Genomic DNA, 14,146 nt, shown 5'->3' on the forward strand with positions numbered 1-14,146 from the left:
TTAAAAGATATAAATTTTATCCTCAATAAAATATATTGTTTCCTTCAGACAAATTGGTGAATATAATTTGATTATTTTTCATGCTAACGTTATTACCATCAGCCGTAACAGAAAGAGCAAGAACAGCTTTTCGAGACCAACGAAGTGATCGTGGGAATTATATGTATGGTTTAAAAGATATAAATTTTATCCTCAATGAAATATATTGTTTCCTTCAGACAAATTGGTGAATATAATTTGATTATTTTTCATTTAGAACTTAAAGAACAAACCCTATTCACAATAAAAATGTGCACGTGATGAAATGTAATTCAAACTGCACAAGTTACATTGGGACACTCAAGTTGCAAAAATGATACGTTCTGTCTTCTCACTTGCTGTACTTAGCGTAAATGAATGGAAATATATGTACTGATTTGTTCTCTGAAGATATAGCCACAATGTGTCATCGCTTAGTTAAATCCGTTGTTGATTCACAAATCTGAAGGATTCTTCTAGCACAGGGGTGCGCAACCTTTTTCGGCCAAGGGCCAGATTGCATTTTCTAAGACCACTCAAGGGCCGCAAACACATTTCTTTAATATAATTAATGTGTCTATATTGTTTTAATTTGCCCTGAGTGCCGAACAGAACGAGGGCCGGGGGTTGTGCACCCAGGTTCTAGGAGAAAAGACTGTCTAATGTCCTATTGTCACTAGTGATGTAATAGGTACTACGCGTTTTCCTTATTTTAGGAACACCATTTCAAACATGGCAGCCATTTTATGTACAGATCTGAATTTTGATCAAACATAGTTTAATTCCCTAATCGCAGTTCTTAGAGCCAGCTTAAGACCTACTAATATCATTTCAAGTTTTAAAATATTTTTGTAAATTACTTTCATATAAATAGTGTATATGTCGTAGTGATTTATATTTTAAAAATATTTTTTCAAAGTCTGTTCATGATGGAAAAATTGACTAGTTGCAAAATGTTAAGTAATGCTAATAAAACCACTGAAGTGTGAATAATTCAACGACATCATCCAAATACCGATGAGGGAACATTTGTAACCCCGACCTGTATACGTTTGCTTACAATTTGCAGTGCGATAAAACTATGGAACATTTTTATTTAAACCGGTTTCAGTCGAATCGTGTGTATGTGTGGTGTTTATGTTTACGTGGTCGCACCCATTCAACTCATTGTACCAACAACACTGCTTCTATCGAAAGTTAGCAACTCATTGTAAAATCTTGTAAAAGAGAAAAAGGATAAAATAAATAAAATGAATACACTGCTAAACATAGAGGAAGATTAGAAAAAAAAATAATCTAACTTACCGGGATTCCGATGAATCTTGCTGCAACTATTTCGCACACTAGAACTACACGCATTACAGTTGAAAGAGTCATATTTGTTCGTTATTCTGTTACTTTTATAATTTCACTAATTTATGCAAAATATGTGTTGCAAATTAAATCTAACTTTAAATTCGCAGTGTCTCTCCGAACAAACCACTCATCTATTCTTTACTTGAACATTTTTCTTCTTTAATCCGATGCTCTTGCCTTGTTGTTCTTCCTGAAATGTGTTTTTGTATATTCCTACCAGAAAAATGTAACATTTGACTCAGACTAATTTTAGCCTGGAACTTATATACCCTTCTGATTTATGATAATGAACTCATTTACATCACTTATTAGATATGACGTATATAATTACGATCATAACTGTCATCGGTGGTCAATGAAAAACTGTCACCTGTTTGGACAGCCTGACAGATGTAATCGATAATTACTTGATGACGGATTTTAGGACAAATGAGGCAGCTGATAAAATTTTCATCAAATAAAATTCGTTTTAAATTCGTTTTAAATTATTCTGCAGCGTGATTGTAGCAATATATGAGGAAAATATATTTGCAAGGAATATACATAAACACGCCTGTACATTTATTTTGAGCAAACATAGCTACCAAATAAGATATCACGATGTATTCTGTTGCATACGTATGGAACATAAAGGTGATGTGTAATGCATCACTTCTTGTCATAATGGAAATAAAGCGTGGGATAACTAAACTTTGGTATATATACATCGTATATAGTGTGTGTGTGTGTGTGTGTGTGTGTGTGTGTGTGTGGTTACACATTGCAAAGATTTGTATACTGCAGTGAGGGAAGAATGGAAGGGATAGATAGATAGATAGATAGATAGATAGATAGATAGATAATATTGTATATAACCAAAGATGTAAATTATCCGGTAAATCATATTGGATGTAAATGTATACTGCAATAATACAATAGATAATAGTTGTTGTAACTGTATATGGCATTAACACTGGGGATAATGTTGAATAATAATTCTCTAGCATATATGCAACTGAATATCGCAATTGCTATGTACCTTATATTGGATGTATATATATATATATATATATATATATATATATATATATATATATATATATATATATATATATATATATATATATATATACGGCTATGATACTGGAGATAATATTGAATGTTGAGATATTATTATATGCTCATTTTTTTCCCGTTAACTTTACATTGTCAGAATCGTGCAATATTACCCGATACCGAATACGCGTGCCAATACACATATAACATTCACGTGCATAAAGAAACTACAAACAATGGACGCAGACGCCAGCACTTTTGATTTGTAAACAAATCATGTACACTCGCGTAAGAGGCGCTTTACGTTGTGGTTGTTCAAATTTATTTCTGAATGAACTAAAACAGATGTTTCGTGGACCGCCACATATCAGCTGCTTTGGCGCATTCGGCGTTGATACAATGTTTCGGATTTAGGCTAGCTACAGTATGTAACAGACGCAAGAAATGGTTCTTACAAATAACATACAAGTGACAAGTCATATACTTTCTTCTTTAGCTGTTGATATGAATGACGAAAAATATACTTACAGTTTTACATACTGAATTTACTCAAAATGTACTTTCTTAGTTCTGCAAATCCGAATAACATGAGCCATGTCATAGGTTCTCAATCTTGATTAAACATTTCGAAACTGTACTGTAATTTCGATGATAAGTGCAATTACATCCTCCTTACTGCACTCAAAATGAAATAAGCATTAAATTCCATAGCATCCTTCGTAGAATCGAAAAAAATACCAAAATATATTCATTCCAGATCAAATGGAAAAGTTGTTGCAATGCACATTCATTTATAATATTGCTCCAAATTTCAATTTTAACTAGTCACGCCATTTTCTTTCGAAAGTTTTGTCGAGCGCGCGAATCAATTCATATTTATCTGGGCGGAGTTATGTATGCAGTAATATTGTTGTTGTGTAATGATGAATATGCGCTTGTGTATTTAGTTTGGAATGCGGTTACTTTGTTTCGTGTAATGTATTTTGTTAAAATAATTAAGCATTAGGTAGAATTTTAAGAAATTAGCATATGATAAAAAGGTTACTGCATCTGTATGGGAAAATATAAACTTGTTTTGTCGGATGGATATACTGCACTCCCAAGGTCGTGCAGTATTTCCATTCGAAAAACTCGTTAATATTTTCCTATGCAAATGCAGTAACCTATAAATATTGAATGTAGAAGTATACATTTCATTGATATGTGTACTTGAGATATGTGTATGTCAATAATGCTAGAGATACTATTGGATGTAAATCTGTATGGCAATAATATCAGAGATAATAATTAATGGAAATTGTATCACTATAAGACTGGAGAAAATATTGGATGTACGTGTGATTGGCAAACATATTAAGGGTAGTATTTCATTTAAATTTGTATATCTGTGGAATTATCATCAGCAAATCTACAGATCTGCACTAAAGGTCTTATAAACTGACTGGTATACAGGTATATCACTTGGCTGCCGACTACAGCATGCTCTAAATAAATCCATCCTTTAGTATATTGCTACTTGGCGTTTAATTATATTTAGCAACGTAACGATCTGAACTGAAATGAATAACGTATACATTATTAGGACATCTATATTTATATTAACACATAAACGGTTTAAAAGAAACAAAGGAACGTTATGTTATGAGCTTATATAACAACATTCACAAAATAGAATAAAGGAAGAAAAGTATATTTGAATCTTCACAAATTCTACACAACTGTTCAATATATTCGGTAAACCGATTATCCAGTTCCAAGAAAGAGGAAAATTGTCCACATGTATTAGTGTGCATATTGATAGCATAGCCTGCTGATTCAAACCTAGTGCGATTCACTCACGACAATAACTTGCTGACTGGAAGACATGCCATACATTTATGAATACTCAGATGCAATGAATACAGGTATTACCGTACACAATAGCGTTCTGAACAGGCAAAAAATAGCATCTCCATTTTCATAATTGTTTAGAATGACTCGACCGGGGTTCGAACCCAAGACCTCACATATTTGAAGCGGACGCTCTAACCGTTCAGGCCACATGAGCGATCCGAAACGGTTTATTATTTAAAGTGTATATTCTAGTGTGATGCACGAATTTAACATCGGCATACACGTACAAGTGTTGTACAAGAAACGTCTCAGACTGACACGTTCAAGTCGTACAAACAAATCCATGTCACTGCTGTGTGCACTCTTCTGCACACGGAACAATGAAGTTTGTTTAAATTGCCCTGCTATAACCAATGATTACCATCCTCCCTTACCCGAAAAGTATCCCTACCTGCCTAAATCCAACCACCGCCCTATACCAGCCACTTGCTATATTGCTCATGCTTTTCGCAAGATATAGATTTGTCACGTGCGGGGGGGTAAGTTTTACAAATTTAGAATATCAGTAGAGGAACTGGTTGTATAGACCTAACAAATATGGAGTCGTTGCAAGTAAAATCAACTAAATTTCATAACGGATCTTCATCTTTCGCATCATTTTTAGAGGCATTAATTTTTCGATGCCTTCTGTTAATTTTAGTCCAGTTCTGTTAGTGGTTTTTGAGACGTTCTTTAGAAATTGTTCTATTTTTGTAACTTTACATATGTTTAAAAACAGTATGGTATCAATTCTATCAACTTGAAAGACATATGTGCCAGCATGCTTTTTGTATATCCTGGACACGTTCTGTTCCATGGTTATGGAGAATTTCTTTAAATATTTGTATTTATTTTTAGTAACAACTTTAATATTTGAAGAAATGTTGACACGCATTTTAGGGACCTTCTACGTTTTGTCCAATTTTGTGTGGCGGTCTTGTTACAGTGCATATAATTTCGTAGTAGTTGTTACTGTTGTTGTTCTTGTTATTGTAGTGGTGTTTGTCGATATCGTTTGTACAAAACTGAAACGCCTTATTGCCAGAATTCATGTTAAATAATATCAAATTATGTTCAGTGATTGAGAATGTCAATCATATTTGATAATCACCATCATTTGCATAATATTTGAAAGACTTTAACTCCAGAATACTTTCTGTTGAATTTAATAAAAGCATATTTAGAAGTCATATGACCCCTTTTATAACGGCAGCCATACTTGATGACATCCTAAATGAACAATTCCATATACCTTCATAAGAGGAAGCTTTCTATAAAAGGTTTCAATTTAAAGTCGTTTGAGAAACGCTTTAGCAAAGACATCCTTACTTTATGTTAAATGCATTTTATTTATGCAAACGTTATAAAGCTCTTGTTCCAAATTACTGTCAGTCAAATTCAATCACGTTATATAAAGTTTCGAGACCGCATTAGACGTGGTTCCATTATTAATAACAGCGGACATATTTGATAAAAGATGTGCATCATTTGTCTAAACTGCTAATACCTTTAAGTACAAATAAACAATGTCAATCAGTCTAGTGTAGCTAAAACTGGTCCAGTAGTTTTGAGAAGAAGTCAAAAATGGCTATTGTTTACAGACGAACGGACAGACGAAGTACAGGAACTGACAACAACAATGTATGTACAAGTTCGGTTATAGTTATGACAATTTCATGATATGGTTTGCAGGTGAATGTTTGTATCAATGTGGTGTCAAATATCCCTATTATATGTTTCCACAAAGTGGCAGAAAAACAAGTGAAGCATAAATTGGATGACACCGATTACAGTCAATAATTGACAATTACTATTCCGATTACAGTCAATAATTGACAATTACTATTCATTAATATCACTCCTATCAAAATCAGGTCATGATAGATGCAATTCATAGATGTTGCACGCCCTATTCAAAATATACTAGTGAAAAACTCCCATCGTCACTCACCTGAATAAATCGGTAAAGCGCAATATTGGATTACAATGTGCGTTATTTGTGTGTATTTAAAAACACTAAAAATAAGCAGTGCATTTATTCAATCATATACAATATTATTTATTTTAAAATCAGTCTTGTAGTCTTTGGAGAAAAGTGCAGTTTCATTTTCAGTTTTAATAAAGACGAGGACAGTAATTTACAAATGGGTAGCATTTAAGTAAGATTGATATAAAGGATGATATATTTAAACGAAGAGGAACTGCGTCAAACAAGATCAGTAATGGGGATTCATAGCAATTCAACTTTATTATAAAAGTTCTAAGCAAAACAAACAACATAATTTTCGTATAATTTTAATATTTTCTTATCACAAATTCAACAATTGATACATATATGTCAGTAGACAGAAACAATAACAACAGATGTGATTGACTTTTAAGTAACAAAACATTCATAAAACTGAATATATTGCTACAGTGCTGAGAAAATATGGGTTACTATACTCAGGAAATATAGGATACGTTGTACAATGAATGAAAGTAATGGTTTATTGGTGATTGTGCAATACAGTTTACAGTACAATAATGTTTGTTGTGTATATTTCTGCAAAGTTATAAGACAAGTGACATGTGGAATTATCAGTATGGATGCACATATTAGAAAATAAGTGTACATGTACAGGTTAAATGTATCCGCTCATCCGTACAAGAGAAACAGACTGAGCTTGGAAACGAAATAAGTTCTCAAAATTTAAAACTGCAACTACAGGCGATATTCGTCAAGGCACTACTAAGTATACCACCTGTCAGAAAAAGCGACATTCACAATGTTCTCCAATAATCGTAGCAAGTTATATATGTTCCTGTTATAAGTAACAGACGAGATGCATGCATGTACATTTGATGTCGCTGCTATTCAGTACTGGTTGCTACAATTGTTCCATTTTTAAACGAGAAGGTATAGTAAAAGAGGCAGCCAATGTTCCAAAGGGAACCTCTCAAGACGGTTAATATTTATCTTAGATAATTTCTGAAATAGAATGTAGACTAAAATAGCAAAGAAGTTACTGCTGGTGTTGAAAAAAAGCGCGTTTTAGCAAACTCGGGGCTTAATCCGGAACGATAATATTTGAATCGTTATCTCAAAATTTGTTTTAAAACATATTCAAGTCCTTTTATCCTCAGATGAGAATTTTACACGTATTCATTGTACTTATTACTCAAAAACAAGCCAGCCTTGGTGGGATGCAAGGCCAGACAGTGCATGTGGCATTGTGTAGTGATTCGTACTAAAATTGATGTTGAATTAGCGTATTATTATTCTTAGATAGGAGAACTAGTTTGATTTCTAGAGCATATAGTGTATTTAAATTTGTCACATAGCATATATCACAATTAATTGATCTTTGTCAACAATTATACATACAGGCGAGTATTTTCCTTTGAAATGGTTATGTACAACACGTTGATTGGAATGTCAACCAATATAAATAAGAGATCCATGTGACTTGATTAAAAGAACATCATCATCTATAGAGATTGTTTGCACACGGGTATTTTGTATAGTCAATTAACTATCACAGAACCTGAAAAACAAACTGTCACAGCATGAAGGACCATCCGATGAGACAATATTAGCTATGATTGGAAGGATTCCAACTTTGGAGCAAGATCCCGTGAAAAATCAGCATTTCAGATCATGTTATGATAACATTGGTCCTTCTGTGACTTCCTTTTACAATTTACTGACGTAATTTATATGCAAATTACCAAATATTTACATCGATTTTTATTGCCTATTTCACTCGCGCATGAGCAGAAGTGTAAAAGTTGGAGTTCTTTTTTGTGTTTGCTTAACAGACCGATCATTTTCGTATCGAGACCACTCTTTATTCCAAATGCCCATATTATCCTACGTTTTGCAAAGGTTCATCTGTCTGTTTGCAGTTCAGACCGGTCTGCTTTAGATCCGAGATCAAACTGTCTCAAAATCGGATGGGTGAAACAAATTGGGTCCAAAAATTAAATTTTTCCCTCTGTGTTTTGTAGTGCAACTAGAACTTCCAGATTATTTGGTATCATTGTATAGCTATATCTGTCTACCTTTCTATAATGCCACCCACTTTAGTATATCCTACATGACCTTGACGCTACAGAGTTCGGCAGTTTGCTAGTACCCATGTAAACGAGATGGTTAATGAGTTAAACAACTTTTTTATTACAAAATTCGTTATACTCTTCACTAGCAGGTAAACCAAGCTATCAAAGACAACACAATGAGTGAACATATGTGTAGCTGTCAGAGGAAAATCTGTTATTAATTATTTTTTTAAATTAAAACAGTTATGAAATTCAGATTCCAAATATTCCTGCTTTCAAATTAATAAATAATTATTATATTTGTCATTTTATCTCTTTTCATAACATTGTATGCTTTGTTGTATCTACAATATGAAAAACTAAAAGCCTACATTGCAAAGCTTTCTCAACCTACAAAAGAGCCACCCTTCCTATCTTAAGCGCGTAGACGAAAAGATGTTAGATCGCAATAATGTCAGCACTATCTATGAATAGTATTTGTACTATTGCATTACCATGTAAAATCTTATAGTATAGGAATTCCCGGCAACTTGGCCAACATGTTTAGTATGTAAAAATATCTTCTCCAGCATTTTAAGGCGTTCAAATTTCACAGGAGTGTAACAACTCTAGCCGTAACCCACAAATGCAAAAGAAAATATACACATATTACAGTTTACACCCAATATTATGCTTGTTAATTGCTATTTTCAAAATGTGGCTCTTGCGAAAACAAGAATTTTAAAAAGAGTTTAACCTGATATTGTGGGGGTGTATCATAACAGATTAGGAGTACAAGCATATTTTAAGATCAATTTCTTAAATCAGGAAGCACTGAGGATTTGTTCATTATAGGTCTAAAAGCAAATGATCTCTTATTATGGTGCCTCGTGTTCAACCTCCTCGGCCACGTTCGCATATTTCGATGTTACAACAACATCTACATCAGGAATATCTGTTGTTGGAATAATTTTAGCGGATATTTCCCTCTGTGGTGTTGTGTTTTTCGTATTTGTCTTAATGATGATATTAGAACGACCGTTGTGAGACCTAGAGATCTCTATCATTCCTCTTGGGTGGGAAATATTTATTGTCCCCCTGGATTTGACAAAGATTCTTCCTGGGGAGCTTCCACCCCCTGTTGAAGCTTTATTTCTGTCGCCCGCATTCGATGGAGGACTGTTGCTTGCTCCTTGGAAGGAAATGTGTATCTGATTACCATTTCGCTGCGACAAGCCTGGATTATGCCTGGCTACATTATCAGGAGTTAAATTTTGCTCCACTTCGGCAAATGGTCGGGTCTGCATGTGCGAGCTTTGATTTGCGTTTTTATTTTGAAGATAAGCATTTAATTCCTGTTGTGTGTTTGTCTGTGTCCAGCTTCTGTTTGTTGCTAAATCTACTTTATTCTGTAAACGCACATGTTCATTTCCACTTCCAGTATTATTTGATGAAGATGGGCTTTGAATGTGAAGATTGTTCGCCAATACTACTGTCTGTTGGAGATGAGTTACCGGACGATTTGCTGTGTGCTGTCCGTGGTGATTAATAATACCCGGATTTACATGTACAAATGGGACATATCCGGAATAACGCGGCAAAGTATTAGCTCTCTGATCGGGTTGCCTTTGGTTGAACCATAACCCCCAATTTCTGGGAATGTCATAATTCTGAAATAAATAATTACAATATATTGGTCAAAAGGCGACATCGTTAACAGCAGCAATAGAGACCACAACAACATCTGGCAAAACGACTGCTTTCGAGGTCACAAAAGTGCACATAACGCTATCTATATTATAGTGAATATTCGTTAAATGATACACGAAAATATATGAATACATTTAATGACAGTGGTTGGCTAATATCAATGTCATATGTTTATTTTTTTCGACGAATCAGTGAAATATAATTTGAATATTTTTCATTTGGAACTTAAGAAACAAACCATGCTCGTAATAAATATGTGCAAGTTAGGAAAGGTGATTCAAAGGTTGCTCGACTTTACAAGTTACAACGGGAAATTCAAGTTGCAAACATTAGATATATTGTATCTTCTCATTTGCTGTAGTGAGCGTAAATTAATGAAAAACTATGTACTGATTTGTTCTTTGATACCCATAATTAGTCATAGTTATGTTTGAATCCTTTATCTATGCACAATTCTGAAGGATTCTTCCAGGACAGAAGATTTACCAATGTTATCTTGTCATTGAAGACATTGCTAGCTGATACGCGTTGTCTTTTTTTTGGAACACGGTGACAAACATGGCAATCTGATTAAAATTAGGTCTCCACTGTCATACAAGAAGAGTTGACAGCGACCGTTTATGTCGCATGCTCTGTTGACCTATGTTATTGCCATAATCGCTAATTTTATCAGTCAATCAGACGATTTTTTACATCTCCGCGTTTGGAAGACTGAGTAGTTAGACAAAAGACCAACAATGTTTGCCAAAACATTCTTGATTCACTTTCAGATTTCTGAAAGCCAGTTATCTACTGGCTAATTAAAAGGTGACGGAAACATGTCAGATCTCCACGTAGAACAGTGGAAATCTGATTTTATTCAGATGGGCAAATAATGGCAACCATAACCCGGTCCCATTCTATATCAAGCTCATAATCTTAATCAAAGCCAGTTTAAGGCACTGAGCTCACCTCTTCATGTCAGCTTGCGATATATTAGCATCTTTCAAATTTTAAAATAATTTTGCAAAATACCATCGTATACGTATCGTTTATATCGTGGTGATCCCATTTATCAATACTTTTCCAAATTAACTTCATGCCGGAAAAATGGACTGGTTGCAAAATGTACGGCAATAATTATAAAACTAGATAATCCATACACCGAAGAGAGAAACTTTGTAACCTTCCATTGCACATGTATCCTCGCACTTTGTCATATGGTAATATTATGGCAAAATGTACGCATTCCGTTAAATATGTGTGTGTGTGTGTGTGTGTGTGTGTGTGTGTGTGTGTGTGTGCAAATTTTAAATCTACATTTCATGATAAACTCTTGTAAAGGAGAAGGTTAAAATAACTAAAATGAATAGACCACTATACATACATAAAGAACAGCAAACGATAATCTCACTTACCGGGATTCCGATGTATCTTGCTGCAACCATTTCGCACACCAGAACTACACAAATTACTGTTGAAAGAGTCATATTTTCCGCTGTTTTTTTTTCTTCAATAGTTTCACTACTTTATGAAAAATATGTGATACAAATAAATTTAACTTTAAATTCGCAATGTTTCTCCGAACAATCCACTCATCTATTATTTTGCTTGTTTATGTTTCTGGTTTAATCCGATGCTCCTGCTTTGTTTTTTCTTCCTGGACTGTATACCTCCCTGAAAATAAGTTTTTATTCTGATTTAGTTTACAATGGACTTTATATACCCTTCTGATTAATTATAATGAACGCATTTACATCACTCATTCGATGTGATGTACGTAATTATGATCATTATTGTCATCGGTGGGCAATGAATGACTGTCACCTCTTTTGACAGTCTGACAGATGCAATCGATAATCACTTGCTCGGGGAATTTAGGACAAATTAGGCAACTGTTTAAATTCTCTACAAGTCTTTATTATGTTTGAAACTATTCCGCAAGCGTGGTTGTAACAATATGCGAGGAAAATATATTTGCAAGTAATATAAATAAACGCTCCTGTACTTGTATGTTTGAGAAAACGTGGCTGTCAGTTAAGAGATCACGATGTTTTGGTTGCATAGTTACAGAACATAAAGGTGATGTATCATGCATCACTTCTTGTCATAATGGGAATAAAGCGTAGGATAATTGAACATAAAGCGTAGGATAATTGAACATAAAGCGTAGGATAATTGAACATAAAACGTAGAATAATTGAACAATGGTAATTAGATATTGTTGGATATTGTGTGTGTGTGTGTGTGTGTGTGTGTGTGTGTGTGTGTGTGTGTATGTGTGTGTGTTTGGTTACATGTTTGTTGATATTGTAAGCTAACGCGAGTGATGAGTGAAATATGTATGTATGTATGTATGAATGTAGGTAGGTAGGTAGGTAGGTGTGTGTGTGTGTGTGTGTAACTATATATGACAGTAACACTGAAGGTTATATTGGATAAAGTTCTCAAACATACATTTAACTGAATATAGCAATTGTTCTCTATCTAATACTGAATGTAAATGTACACGGCTATAATAATAGAGGTAAATGTATATAACAATAATACTAGAGATGATAATGGATGTAAATGTATGTGGCAATAATACTAGAGATAATATTAGATGTACAAAAGGATTTGGCAATAAAACTAGAGATGATATTGCATGCAAATGTATATGGCTATAATATTAGAGATAATATTGGATTTAAATATGCATGGCAATAATGCTAGAAATAATATCTGACATTAAATATGCATGGCAGTGGTACTCTAGATAATGTTATATTTAATTGTTATAAGTAAGTAACAAGCATTATGAACCTGAGTATAATTCATGTGAAAATCACGATCTCGTAGGTCATAAAAGAGAGGTAACTGATTGATCTGTTATCGACAGGTAATATTGTTACATATGAACTTTGGTTTATTTCTTTGACCTTAATAAGACCATCACAATATTTTCTTGTGAGGTCCGAGCAAAAAGGTCAAGTTTAATAATTATTGTTTTGCTCTTGATGACATTTTGACAGGAAATGTGTTTAGACCAGGAAATAAAGCAGTCTTTAGTATGGACCGCACAAAAGCCAATGCAACGTCTATTTTAACAATTTCGTTCTTCCTTTTTTTTGTAAAAGAAGAAAATGGCAAGAACAAAAGATTTGATGTAGTTTGTTAGCTTGATTAATATACTCAGAATTAATTTATTAAGGAGATGCTACCTCGTGCCCAGCTGTTTCTCATGGGACAAATTACAGGTTAATGTGAAGGAGACGTTGGAAAGTAGAACGGGGTTTGGGTAGATTAGTATTAGCTGGATAACACATGTTGCAATAGTTTCTATCCCCAGCAGACAATGTTTGAAAGGAAATACTAGTAGATGTGAATGAATACACAGGTTAAGAATATAATTTATAGAAACCATTCGCATAATCAACATTATTATTATTATTATTATTATTATTATTAATCCGGCTTGAAATGGCCGCAGTGTAGCATACAATTACATACCCATTTCATTTTCTTTCCTTCTGAACTTAGACTTTACTGTCATACCCCTTTGTAAAGCTGACATTTAGTGTATTTTGTTAACTGAAAATCGAATGTTCATTACTAAACACTCTATTGTTATCGAGAGATGACACATTTTGGGCCTATATTCTTTATTTTTTTTAAGAGATGACACATTTTGAGCCTATATTCTTTATTTTTTTTAATGTGTTTCTTTCTTATATATATATATATATATATATATATATATATATATATATATATATATATATATATGCACTTCTTCTGTTTCTTATAGATTGTCTATTTAAATTCTCTTTGTGCTTAAAATGTGTGTAAATGAATACATGTTGAGTGTGTGATGTATCACTTCTGATTCGCTTGTCAACACCGTTAAAGGGTAATTATACAAGTGAAGACAGGCGAAGTTTGAAGAGGACCATTTTTTTACGTTTTCATAGTAAATCTGTACTCCGTCCCCTCTTCGTATCAAGCGACATAGATGGTAAATTCCGAAAAGATTTTAGTGGAGGGGGTATTCGACGCTAGACTTGAGATGTCGGCTGAATAAAGCTCTAGCGGGTAATCTTGAAAAAGTACCTCGGCCGCTTTAGAAATAAAAAGGTTTTATTCCAATTTGCCACAGAAACAGTCTTGACAAAAT

This window comes from Sinohyriopsis cumingii, chromosome 8 (genome assembly GCF_028554795.1).
Source record: "Sinohyriopsis cumingii isolate HCF-2022 chromosome 8, ASM2855479v2, whole genome shotgun sequence".
In the NCBI taxonomy this organism is placed as follows: domain Eukaryota; kingdom Metazoa; phylum Mollusca; class Bivalvia; order Unionida; family Unionidae; genus Sinohyriopsis; species Sinohyriopsis cumingii.